The sequence below is a fragment of the Stomoxys calcitrans genome, chromosome 2 (assembly GCF_963082655.1).
Source record: "Stomoxys calcitrans chromosome 2, idStoCalc2.1, whole genome shotgun sequence".
Lineage (NCBI taxonomy): Eukaryota > Metazoa > Arthropoda > Insecta > Diptera > Muscidae > Stomoxys > Stomoxys calcitrans.
In genome coordinates this window covers 64617064-64629156 of record NC_081553.1, presented here as the reverse complement: position 1 = coordinate 64629156, position 12093 = coordinate 64617064, and the positions used below count along the sequence as shown (strand labels likewise).

Sequence of the window (12093 nt, the reverse complement as noted above, 5' to 3'; positions counted from 1 at the left end):
TTTCCGATTTGACTGGAATTTTGCACATTGTGTTTTGTTATGACTTCCAACATCTGTGACGGGTACAGTCTAAATCGGTCAAAAACATAATATAGCTCCCATATAAACGGATCTCCCGATATGACTTCTGAAAGCCACAATTTTCATCCGAATTGGCCGAAATTTTGTACATAGTGTTCTTTTATGACTTCCTACAACTGAGCCATGTTCGATCCAAATCGGTTTAGAACCTAATATAACTCCCATATAAACCGATCTCCCGGTTTGACTTCTCGAGCCCATGGAAGCCACGATTTTTGTTCGATTTGGCTGAAATTTTGCACATAGTATTCTGTTATGACTTCCAACAACTGTGCAAAGTGCGGTCCAAATCGGCCTATAATCTGATATAGCTCCCATGTAAACCGATCTCCCGATTTGACTTCTTGAACCCATGGAAGCCACAATTTTTTTTTGGCTGAAATTTTGCATATAGTGTTCTGTTATGACTCCCAACAACTGCGCCAAGTACGGTCCAATTCGGTCTATAACTAGATATAGCTCCTATATTTCAGCAGAATCCATGGTGGTGGGTTCCCAAGATTCGGCCCGGCCCAACTTAGCCGCTTTTACTTGTTCTTTATTCTCCTAAAAATACAATTTTCTTTTTTCTTCCTTTTTTCAATATCATAAATTTACTTTTAAAAATTATGCTCCGCCCCTAAAGTATGAAATGTGGGATATAAATTTCCAACAAAATTTAGGCAAAAAAAAAAAAAAAAACAATTTATGATTTGACCTTTACAATAGGAAAGAAAATATCACATTACAACTACTATTATACAAAGGTATGTACCTACCTATTTCGAATAAAAAGTCAATTATTGTGTTACAACTTAAACATTACTCGCATCTGTGTAAAATCATCAACGTACGGTATCTTCAGTGGTTTCTATGTCAGTGACAAGAAAAGCAAACTTCCCGAAAAAAGGGTTGTTTTGCTTACTACAACATTGAATTTACAAAATAAGGAATATTAAATATATATTAAAAAAAAAAATATTCAAAAAAAAACAATTTTGACAGCGGTGGGATTCGAACCCACGCCCTTTCGGACTGGTGCCTAAAACCAGCGCCTTAGACCACTCGGCCACGCTGCCCACATCCGTCTTTTGACAAAAAGTATTTTTAAACACACACAACATGTTGGATTAACTGTATCTGCGGGTATTCGTGTGTATGTTCTTGATCATGGGATCATATTACTACCGTTGAGTGTTTATCTACGAGCCAAAAATGTGTACATTTATGGGTCTGCTGCTTGGCATTTGGAACAACAGCACATGGAAGCAGCAGCACATGGCGTTGAGAACAATTAAATGTGCATACACACACACACTAAGGAAGCGATACGGGGTATACTGTGAGCACAGTGAACGAAATCATGATAAGTAAAGGCGATGTATGGACGACCACAACCCCCAAAAAAGCCACCACAGTAAATACTAGAATTTTTACTCATTCTCTATTGAATATTATGGATATACAGTGACTCGCACGTTTAACCGGGTGCATACAAGTTACAATTTAAATAATATTTGTGAAAAGTATAAGTAACTGGTTAATATGATACACCAAAATAAAGGAAATTACGATTATTTTTCATTTCAAAAACAATAAGAAAAAAAGTACATTCTTAAGGTACAAATTCACTCCACGGATTTTTTAAAGAGTAGTTTTTACTTAGCTGCCATTTATGCCCACCACCATAAAATTAGAGGTAAACCCATTTAGTCATTCCGTTTGCAACACATCGAAATCCACATTTCTGACCCTACAAACAATATACATTTTGGAGCGTCGTAAAATTCTAAGATGGATTTAACGATGGCTGTGTGCCAGTCTGTTGTAATCACGCTACAACCTTCAAAAATTGAGATATTGCTCTAAAGTTTGGCACAGATTCTTATTTTGTCTATAAGCAAGTTAAATTCTTGAACGAACAAAATCGGATCAAGACTCCGATATCCGAGCTGAAAATGTTCAATATCGGGCCATAATTGGATATAGCTGCCATATAGACCTATCTAAAAGCCTCATTTGTTTGAAATTTTGAGCAGTGAGTTACACTTGGCGTCTCGTTGTTCGACCAGAACATAGTCCAGATCGGACCATATTTAGATATAGCTTTCTTATAGACCGAACTGCCAAATTAGGGTTTGAAGCCCATCGGACCAAATTCGGATATAGCTGCCAAATAGACCGATCTACCGATTTATGGTTTTAAGCCCATTAAAACCAGTATTTTCTTATTTCTGTGAATTTTAGAGCAGTGAGTTGGACTAGATTTCCCATTGTCAGAATCAAATTTGGTCCAGATCGAACCATACTTTAATATACATTTGGAACATGGAGTTACCCTAGGTCTGTTTGTTGGTCAGTTTGTAATCGATTGGCCAACTGATCGGATCATGCACTACCGAAAGAATTCTTTAGGACGGTTCGTATGTGGAATCGACTTTCGGCGGATGTTTTTCCCACTACTTTCGACATCTAGAAATTCAAAGCAAGTGTCAATAAACACTACTCCCTCTTTTCCCCTCCTATTCCTAACTATCCTCTCCAACTCAATGCACTGCATATAAATCGGATGAGAATTGCGCTCTCTACAGACTCAAGAAGTCAAGATCCCAGATCGGTTTATATGGGTGTTATATCAGGTTATGTACCTATTTGCGCCATACTTAGCACAGTTGTTGGAAGTCATAACAAAATACTTCGTGCTAAATTTCAGCCTAATAGGATAAGAATTGAACCTTCTAGAGGCTCAAGAAGTCAATATCCCAGATCGATTTATATAGCAGCTATATCAGATAATAATCCGATTTGCACCATACTTAGCAGAGTTGATGGAAGTGATACCAAAACACCACGTGCAAAATTTCAGTAAAATCGGACGAGAATTGCGCCCTCTGGTTGCTCAAGAATTCAAGACCCAAGATCGGTTTATATGACAGCCATTTGAGGTTATGAACTGATTTGAACAATGCTTAGCAGAGTTGTTTGAAGTGATATCAAAACACCACGTGCAAAATTTCAGTAAAATCGGGCTAATATTGCGCCCTCTAGAGCTCAAGAAGTCAAGACTCAAGGTCGGTTAATATGACAGCTATATCAAAACATGGACCTATTTGGCTCATTTACAATCCCAACTGAACTACACTAATTAAAAGTATTTGTGCAAAATTTCAAACGCATAGCTTTATTCCTTTGAAATTAAGCATGTTTTCGGCAGACGGTCGGACATCGCCAGATCGACTTAAAATGTCATGACGATCAAGAATATATATACTTTGGGGGGTCTTATTTCGCTTATTTCGAGGTGTTACACACAGAATTACGAAATTAGTATACGCCCATCCTATGGTGGAGGGTATAATAGTCAATTTAAAGGAGCGTGGAGCCGAGCGGAGCGACGAAAAATTGCCGGAACGGAGTGGAAAATTTTTTACTGGAGTGAGTGTAGAGCAGAGCCGAAAAAAGCAACTAGAGGCTCAAGAAGTCAAATCGTTAGATCGGTTTATATGAGAGCCACATCTAAATCTGAACCGACATGGCCCATTTGCAATCCCCAACGACCTACATCAATATTAAGTGTCTGGGCAAAATTTCAAACGGCTAGATTTACGCGTTCGACCTCTATCGTAATTTCGATAGACGGATGGACGGACATGGCTAGATCCACTCAGAACGTCGAGACGGTAAAGATTATGTATACTTAATGGGGTCTAAGACGAATATTTCGAGGTGTTACATAAGGAATGACTGGATTAATATACCCCCATCCTATGGTGGTGGGTATAAAAATAAGATCGTATCTCGAAAAAAAGTGCGAAAATCTGATCATAGGGCAAGGTCTTGATAGGACGGCCTACAAAGAATAGCTCTAATAATGTATTGATAGTAGCCGAGAAATGGGTGGGGTTTGTATAGGTGGTGGCTGAAGCCCATGTTTCAGCATAGTATCAGATAGCGAATTGTAAATGATTTGTATAGGAGGCCACCGTAGCATGTCCGCCTATGACGCTGAATGCCTGGGTTCGAATCCTGGCGAAACCATCAGAAAAAATTTTCAGCGGTGGTTTTCCTTTCCTAATGCTGGCGACATTTGTGAGGTACTATGCCATGTAAAACTTGTCTCCAAAGAGGTGTCGCACCGCGGCTCGCCGTTCGGACTCGGCTATAAAAAGGAGGCCTCTTATCATTGAGCTTAAACTTGAATCGGACTGTACTCATTGGTATGTGAGAAGTTTGCTCCTGCTCCTTAGTGGAATGTGAATGTTCATGGGAAAATTTTGCAATTTAGATGATTTGTATAGAAGGCTTACGGATTTGATGAAATTTCTCCAAATTTTGTCACCTGATTCGTTCGTCAACTCATGGAAAACAGCTGATTCCATTGAGGGAAAACAGCTGGTTTCAATGAACTTCAGCAATCACGTTTCAGTTAAGTTCTAAAATCTATTGTCAAAAAAGTACCAAAAAGAGCATTTTCGTGGGTCGATTAAGGTGCAGTTACATACAAGGCGCAACACTTATGCGTTCTTTGGTTTGAGTTACATATTAGACGATTTTTGCTGTATAAATTAAGCCGCCTTATAAATGTAAAACGAAATTTTGATATTTTTCTAATGAAACCAACAAAACATTTGAATTCTATAGAAAATATCCCCAAAGATTCTTTTCCGTTTCTAACATTTGAGACAAAATTTCCTGTCCAACATCTTTACCCCATGCAGCTGTACTTAGTTTTATTGTATGGCTGCTATGGGTCATTTTTACACAATTTGTAAGGCACAGCCAAAACGCGGTTAATTATGAAATTTTGAGTTTTTGGTTATTTTATATTTTTTGCCCTATGGCAATGGTCGCTGTGGCAGAAAATTCATTTAATTTCCTTCAAGATTTCCTTCTTTTAATCCCTTTCCACCAATTCACAACATCAAACATCAGTGCAATTATCACCATGGGTGAGGGTAAGGGCTAGCAGAAGAAGGGTCGATTATGGCAGACTATTTGTAATTCATTTGGCTTTGGTCCTTAAAGCAGACCAACATGTTTCCGTTTGTGGTATGTGGTGGGTACGCTGCTCCTTGTCCCTTTTCATTTTCAAAACTGCTCATCATCATTGGTTATAAGATGTTTTTGGTTTTTGTTGTAAAATTTGAAATGTTACACCGCCACGCCGGAAGGAAAAAGGGTTAACGGATGTTAAGATGTCAGTGTCAGAAGTCTCATCATCATCGTACTCGTGTTCGCATTTGTTGAGCGGCAACAGATACGATACGCAACACGAATTGAGTGTATAGTGGGATTATGTGATTTTCTGACATTTTCCTTAAGTGTTAATTGGATATTTTTTACGAAATGATAATTTGCTGTCAAACGATTTCATTCAATTAAGGGTTGCACTTATCGCTCCTTAGTTGGTTTGGTGGTAATTGGTAAAATTCATCTGTTAAGATTGTGGGAGTAATTAGTACCATATGCAAAGGACGAGGCGAAATAGGACTTTTAACAAAATCTGTTAGATAACTTCCATAGGCAGTGTAGCCAAAGGATATTCTGTTTCGAAAGGAAGGCAAAGGAGGGTGCAGTGGCTCCGAGTGCTGTCCTTCGTAGTAGTCCTTTGATTATAGTTGAGGTTGTACAAATAAGATAACTAAACAATCGCCCACAACCACTAAAGTTTTAACCCAATTTTGAAAATCAGCTGATTTTATAGAAGGAAAACAGCTGATTTCGATTAACTGGCGAACAATTAAGGCCTGGTTATGCTCTCGTAAACGTACCGTAAATGTAGGAAAACGTGACAGCTGTTTTGTTTTGGCTTATGAATACACATACAAATGAGTACCGAACGTCTGTCGAATCGGAATGTAGAATTCAGTAAAAACAAAATTTTATGTTCCCTTTTCGTTTCAGTTAAGATTTGAAGTTTGAACAAATCTCAAAACCAAAAATTTATATTTAGAAAACTGCTTTTCTCCTATTCTATGATTTCTATGTGGAATTTACAATTTATTGTTAATAGTTTAGGTTAAGTTTGAATGGGTAGCCCAACATGAAAAGGTGATTTCAATCGGTGGCCAGTCAGGCCTGAGGTGAAAGGAAATGAGAAGAGAGTAGGGGTAAGCGGCAATGGTATGCGCTAATCCATGTTAGCACTATGTCATGAAACTTGAATCTATTCAGGGATTCCATACACTCCGCCAAGCACTTCGGCCTCACTGTCCTAGAACTCATGGCCTTGGGGGCCGCCATGTATACTGATTTTCAAAACTGTTAATTACAAAATTTATTTTGCGTCTGTCGTTATATCCCAGAGCTCTGCCTGAAATGTTGTTTGTGTCATAGTATAGCCCCAGTATAGCCCCAGTCGAGTCCCTTTCTCCATCTTAAAAATTCGTTTACCACTATGTTAAGAGAATTGTCTCCCTTAGGGGTCCCCCCTGATCACAGTATCTGCGAAGTTCGCGTTGATAGTGATGTCATGTAGCATGCAGTCCGTCCACAGGTGGAAATTCGGATGGATCACCTTGCGGCTCAGAGCGGTGACTGTTGACCTATCTCATTGTTTTTCAATGCTCTCTCAATATTCAGGAGGGCCGCCTTCACGCACTCCTTCATTTAGAGAGATAGAACCTAGTATCCGATTCCTTCTTTAGGATAATGCAGGGCAGTGGCATAGGAAAGGAGAAATGTCCTCCGTAACATCTTAATCCTGGCATCAGATGTCAACATTTCTAATGCTTATACCAGACATGTGTTTACTTAACTTATTAAGTCCTGTTATGATCCCAGTGACTGCAGTTAAATGAATCTTCTCCATTGACAATAAAGAGTCTATGTTCTGCCTCGAATGTTCGTCATACATCAACTTCGTTTGTTCACAGCCTAGGGGATGTATTCCAGCGACTAAACCAAGTTTCTTTGTAGCCCTCTTTGAGACCTTCACAAATTTGCGAAGGGATACACATCCATAGCCGACACAAGACACAGGTTCGCTCCAGAGCGGTGAGTGTCGACCCATTGTTGTTAAATGCCCTCTCAATATTCAGGAGGGCCACCATCACGTAATCCTTCAATTAAATAGATAGAACCAAGTATCCCATTCCTTCTTTGGGATAATGCAGGACACTGGCATAGGAAAGGAGAAATGTCCTCCGTAAAATCTTAATCCTGGCATCAGATATCAACATTTCTAATGCTTTTACCAGCCATGTGTTTACTTAACTTATTAAGTCCTGTTATGATCCCAGTGACTGCAGTTAAATGAATCTTCTCCATTGACAATAAAGAGTCTATGTTCTGCCTCGATTGTTCGTCATACATCAACTTCGTTTCTTCACAGCCTAGGGGATGTATTCCAGCGACTAAACCAAGTTTCTTTGTAGCCCTCTTTGAGACCTTCATAATTTTTCGAGGGGATAGCAGACACAAGAAGCAGGTTCGCCCCGATGTTAACAAGTATATCGGCCCTCCCGTTTCCCTCGATATCCTTGTGTTCCGTTACATAAAATAGGGTGAAAGTATGATAGTCGTAAAGAGGCATCAATAACTTCCGACAGCGGAGTAGCACCTCGCACGCATACTGTTTCAGACGTTTAATGTTTGCTCATGAACATTCCATTAAGGACCAGACGCCAACTTCTCACATATCAATGAGTGCTGTCCTTTATATAGACGAGTCCGAACGGGGTGCTGCAGTGCGACACTTCTTTGGAGAGATTTGTCATTCCGTTTGTAACACCAGGAAATATTCGTCTAAGACACCATACAGTATATATAATCTTGATCGTCACGACATTTTAAGTCAATATAGACATGTCCGTCCGCCTGTCTGTCGAAAACACGCTAACCTTCGAAGAAGTAGAGCTATGCGCTTGAAATTTTGCACCAATACTTCTAATTTGTGTAGGTCGGTTGGGATTGTAAATGGATCATATCGGTCCACGTTTTTTTATAGCTGCCATATAAACCGATCTAGGATTATGACTTCTTGAGCCACTCAAAGGTGCAATTCTTCTCCGATTTGGCTGAAATTTTACATGAGGTGTTTTGTTATGACTTCCAACAACTATGCCAAGTATAGTCCAAATCGATCCATAACCTAAAATAGGTGCCATGTAAACCAATTTCAGATCTTGACTTCTTGAGCCGATAGAGAGCGCAATTCTTCTCCGATTTGGCTGAAATTTTACGCAAAGTGTTTTTTCATGACTTTCAACAACTGTGCCAAGTATGGTGCAAATCGATCCGTAAACTGATTTAGCTGCCATATAAGCCCATCTCACATCTTGATTTCATGAGTCGCTAGAGGGCGCAATTACTTCCCAATTTGGTAGAAAGTTTGGGCGAAGTGTTTTGTTATGACTTCCACAGCAAATTTATTAAAAAATAACGATTTTGAAACCCTCTTTGCCCGAAAGAGGTATTTTGGGGATTTTCGTAAACAAATTCGGCAGAATTTATTTTTAGTTTTTTAAGGATACTTTTAATATGAAAAATTCTAAAAAATTAATATATCTGTATTCTTTTTTTTTAATATTTCACCAAACGAAGATTTGGGAGCACCAACAAATTTTCGACCAACTGAATGGGGCCTGCCAAAAGGCGCCCGTACCACTTAGGGTCTCGAAATTTCACACACGATCTCGATACCACCTGAGCTTTAACCATTAAAAACTTCAAACTGATATCTCTTATCGTTCTCACACGGCATATTTTTGGCGTCATTTTTCTATCAATGTTTGGGCAAAAGATAACTTATAACCGGATTCAGCTCGACATACTCTAAATAGATGCGATATCTGACAGGACACTATACAATATGACATTCTAAGCCGATCTATGTGTCTGTTCATTCGCCCTTCATTCTTAATCACAGTACCATTCGAACGAAAGAGTCCATTCGCTTGAAACTGTGAATTTGCAGAGATTCTTCCCTTGATGATGGTAGTTGAAGTGTGCATTAAACTGCACCACTTTGGCGAATGCATTCCACAAAGCTGCAATGCAATTTCTTTAAACACTGTGCATCACATGCTTTTACTATCAATGTGTGGGCAGCGTGGCCGAGCGGTCTAAGGCGCTGGTTTTAGGCACCAGTCCGAAAGGGCGTGGGTTCGAATCCCACCGCTGTCAGATTTTTGGTATTCTTATAAATAAAATGTTAAAAAAGGTTTTTTTGTTACTCTGTTCGACTTTACACGTGAACAACTGACAAACTCCTTAAAAAAACAAATTTTAAATAAAAACTGCGTGAAAATCAATAAACGCTTTTTTACGCAACCGACTCAAAAATATTAAATCTTTCTATGGCGATGAAGCACCATCCTATAGCTTTGTGTAAAACAGGATTAAGTAATTCAGTCGTGGCCGACGCTCACTCAAAGTGGAATACCGTGAAGGTCGTCCAAAAACGGCCGTTGTACCAGAAAAAATTGATGTCGTGCCTAAACTTATAATGTCATGTGACATACCGTGAAAGAAGCATCCTTGGTAATTTCTTTCACCACCATACACCCATATTGCCCAAACATCTTGCCCTAAAATCGTTTATTCATGACATTTCAAATTATAGAACAGATGAAAATTACACATTTTCAAAAAAAAAAAAAAAAACAAGTAAAAGCGTGCTAAGTTCGGCCGGGCCGAATCTTGGGAGCCATAGTGGTGGGCTCCCTTCTGCTAAATTATGGGAGCTATGGACCGTTGTTGGAGCAGTTGTTGAGAGTCATAACAGAACACTATATGCAAAATTTCAGCCAAATCGCATAAAAATCACGGCTTGTAAGGGCTCAAGAAGTTAAAGCGGGAAATCGGTTTATATGGAAGCTATATTATGTTCTTGACCGATTTGAACCGTACTTGACACAGTTCTTGGGAGTCATAAAAGAACACCATGTACAAATTTTAGCCAAATCGGATGAAAATTGAGGCTTTCAAGGGCTCAAGAAGTCAAATCGGGAGATAGGTTGATATGGGAGCTATATCAGGTGCAAAATTTCAGCCAAATCGGACAAAAATTGTGGTTTGCATGGCCTCAAGAAGCCAAATCGGGAGATCGGTTTATATGGAAGCTATATCCAAATCTAAACTAATATGGTCCATTTGCAATCCCCAACGACCTACATCGTTATAAAGTATCTGTGCGGCTCGACCGCTATCGTGATATCGACAGACGGACGGACGGACATGTCTAGTTCGAATCATCAAGAATATATATTTTATGGTGTCCTAGATCAATATTTCGAGGAGTTACAAACGGAATGACTAGAATTGCATACCCCTAGCCTATGTTGGTGGGTATAAAAATAATCGAATAATTTGGGAGGTTAAACGTTTGGATTTTATAAAGGCTTTAAATATATGAATTGTGTAATTTTTATACCCACCACCATAGGATGGGGGTATACTAACCTAATCATTCCGTTTGTAACACTTCCAAATACTGATCTGCGATCCCATAAAGTACATATATTCTGGATAGTCTCGACATTCTGATTCGATCTAGCCATGTCCGTCCGTTTGTCGAAATCACGATAGCGATCGAACGCGTTAAGCTAGTCGCTTGAAATTTCGCACATATACTTAATATTGATGTAGGTCGTTGGGGATTGCAAATAGGCCATATCGTCTCAGATTTAGATATAACTCCCAAATAAACCGATCACCGATTTTGCATTTAGTGTTCTTTTATGATTTCCAACCACAGCGCAAAGTACTGCCCAAATCGGTCTATAACCTGATGTAGCTCTCATATAAACCGAACTGGAAGCCACAAAGTTCGTCGGATTTGACTAACATTTTGCACATGTGGTTGTCTTATGACTTCCAACAACTTTGTCAAGTACGTTTCGAATCGGCCTATAACCTTATATAGCTCCCATATAAACCGATCTCCCGATTTTACTTCTTGAGCCCATACAACCCGGAATTTTTGTCCAATTTTTTAAGACTTTCAACAACTGTGTCAAGTACGGTCCATAACCTGATATAGTTCCCATATAAACCGATCTCCCGATTTGACATCTTCAGCCCCTAGAAGCCACAAATTTCGTCCGATTTAGCTACAATTTTGCACATTGGTTCCAGTATGACTTCCAACAACTGTGACAAGTAGGTTCCGAATAGGTCTATAACCTGATATTGCTCCCATATAAATCGATCTCCCGATTTGACTTCTTGAACCCTTACAAACCGCAATCTTTATCCGATTTGGCTGAAAATTTGCATGCGGTGTTCTATAACGACTTCCAACGACTGTGCCAAGTACGGTTCAAATCAGTCTACAATTTGATATAGCTCCCATATAAACCGATCTCTCAATTACCTTGTTCGGTTCCTAGAAGCTTGAGTTTTTGCTGCTTTGACAGTAGTTTGGTATGTAAAATAAAATAATTCCCTTCAACTAAATTTATTTTGTATAAATTTTTAGCAAAATTCATGTTGGTGGGTTTCAAAGATTCGGAGCGGCCGAACTTAGCACGCTTTGCTTGTTCTGCATTATTTTTGATCATTTGGGTCCTACTTGGGTAAGATTTTATTCAATTGGGATGGAAATATTTTGCTTTAGTTCAAAAAGGAAGACCAATAAATCGAATTTAAATTGACAACCCTCTCAAAAAATATCCATTTTTGCTTTAATAGACATATTAAACGATTAATCGATTAGACGTCAACCACTTCGGTCTTGTTCAGTTAATGAAATTAACGAATTATCGAATAATCCAAAAATACAAATAAACGTACACACTAAAGGGTGGTATTATCAAAACATATTCATTTACAGGTAGTGGCAGTTGCCCAACAACAAAATATTGAGTGCACTATTGTCAAAATCAGTGATAAGTGCTACTCTAATTTTATGTATGTGACTAGTTCGCGCCATTTTTCGTTGTTTGTGTATAGTTTTTAACTATTATACACACACAAAACCAAAACACGTTCACAGAAAGTGCACTTCTTGAGAAAATATTTGTACTCAGCTGTTTACGGTACACTACCTGGCAATTATGTCATGGGTGTTATAATTGCTTTTACCGAACT

The 12093-nt window shown here is 38.8% G+C and overlaps 2 non-coding genes across 2 annotated transcripts; one reads left to right on the top strand and one right to left on the bottom strand.

The window, feature by feature from the left end:
* Positions 1-1059: 1059 nt before the first annotated feature.
* On the bottom strand, positions 1060-1139 carry Trnal-uag (transfer RNA leucine (anticodon UAG)). Its single transcript has one exon. It is a non-coding gene; the product is annotated as a tRNA-Leu (tRNA).
* A 7967-nt stretch (positions 1140-9106) lies between these two features.
* Trnal-uag (transfer RNA leucine (anticodon UAG)) lies at positions 9107-9186 on the top strand. The gene has a single exon. It is a non-coding gene; the product is annotated as a tRNA-Leu (tRNA).
* The last annotated feature ends 2907 nt before the right edge of the window (positions 9187-12093 follow it).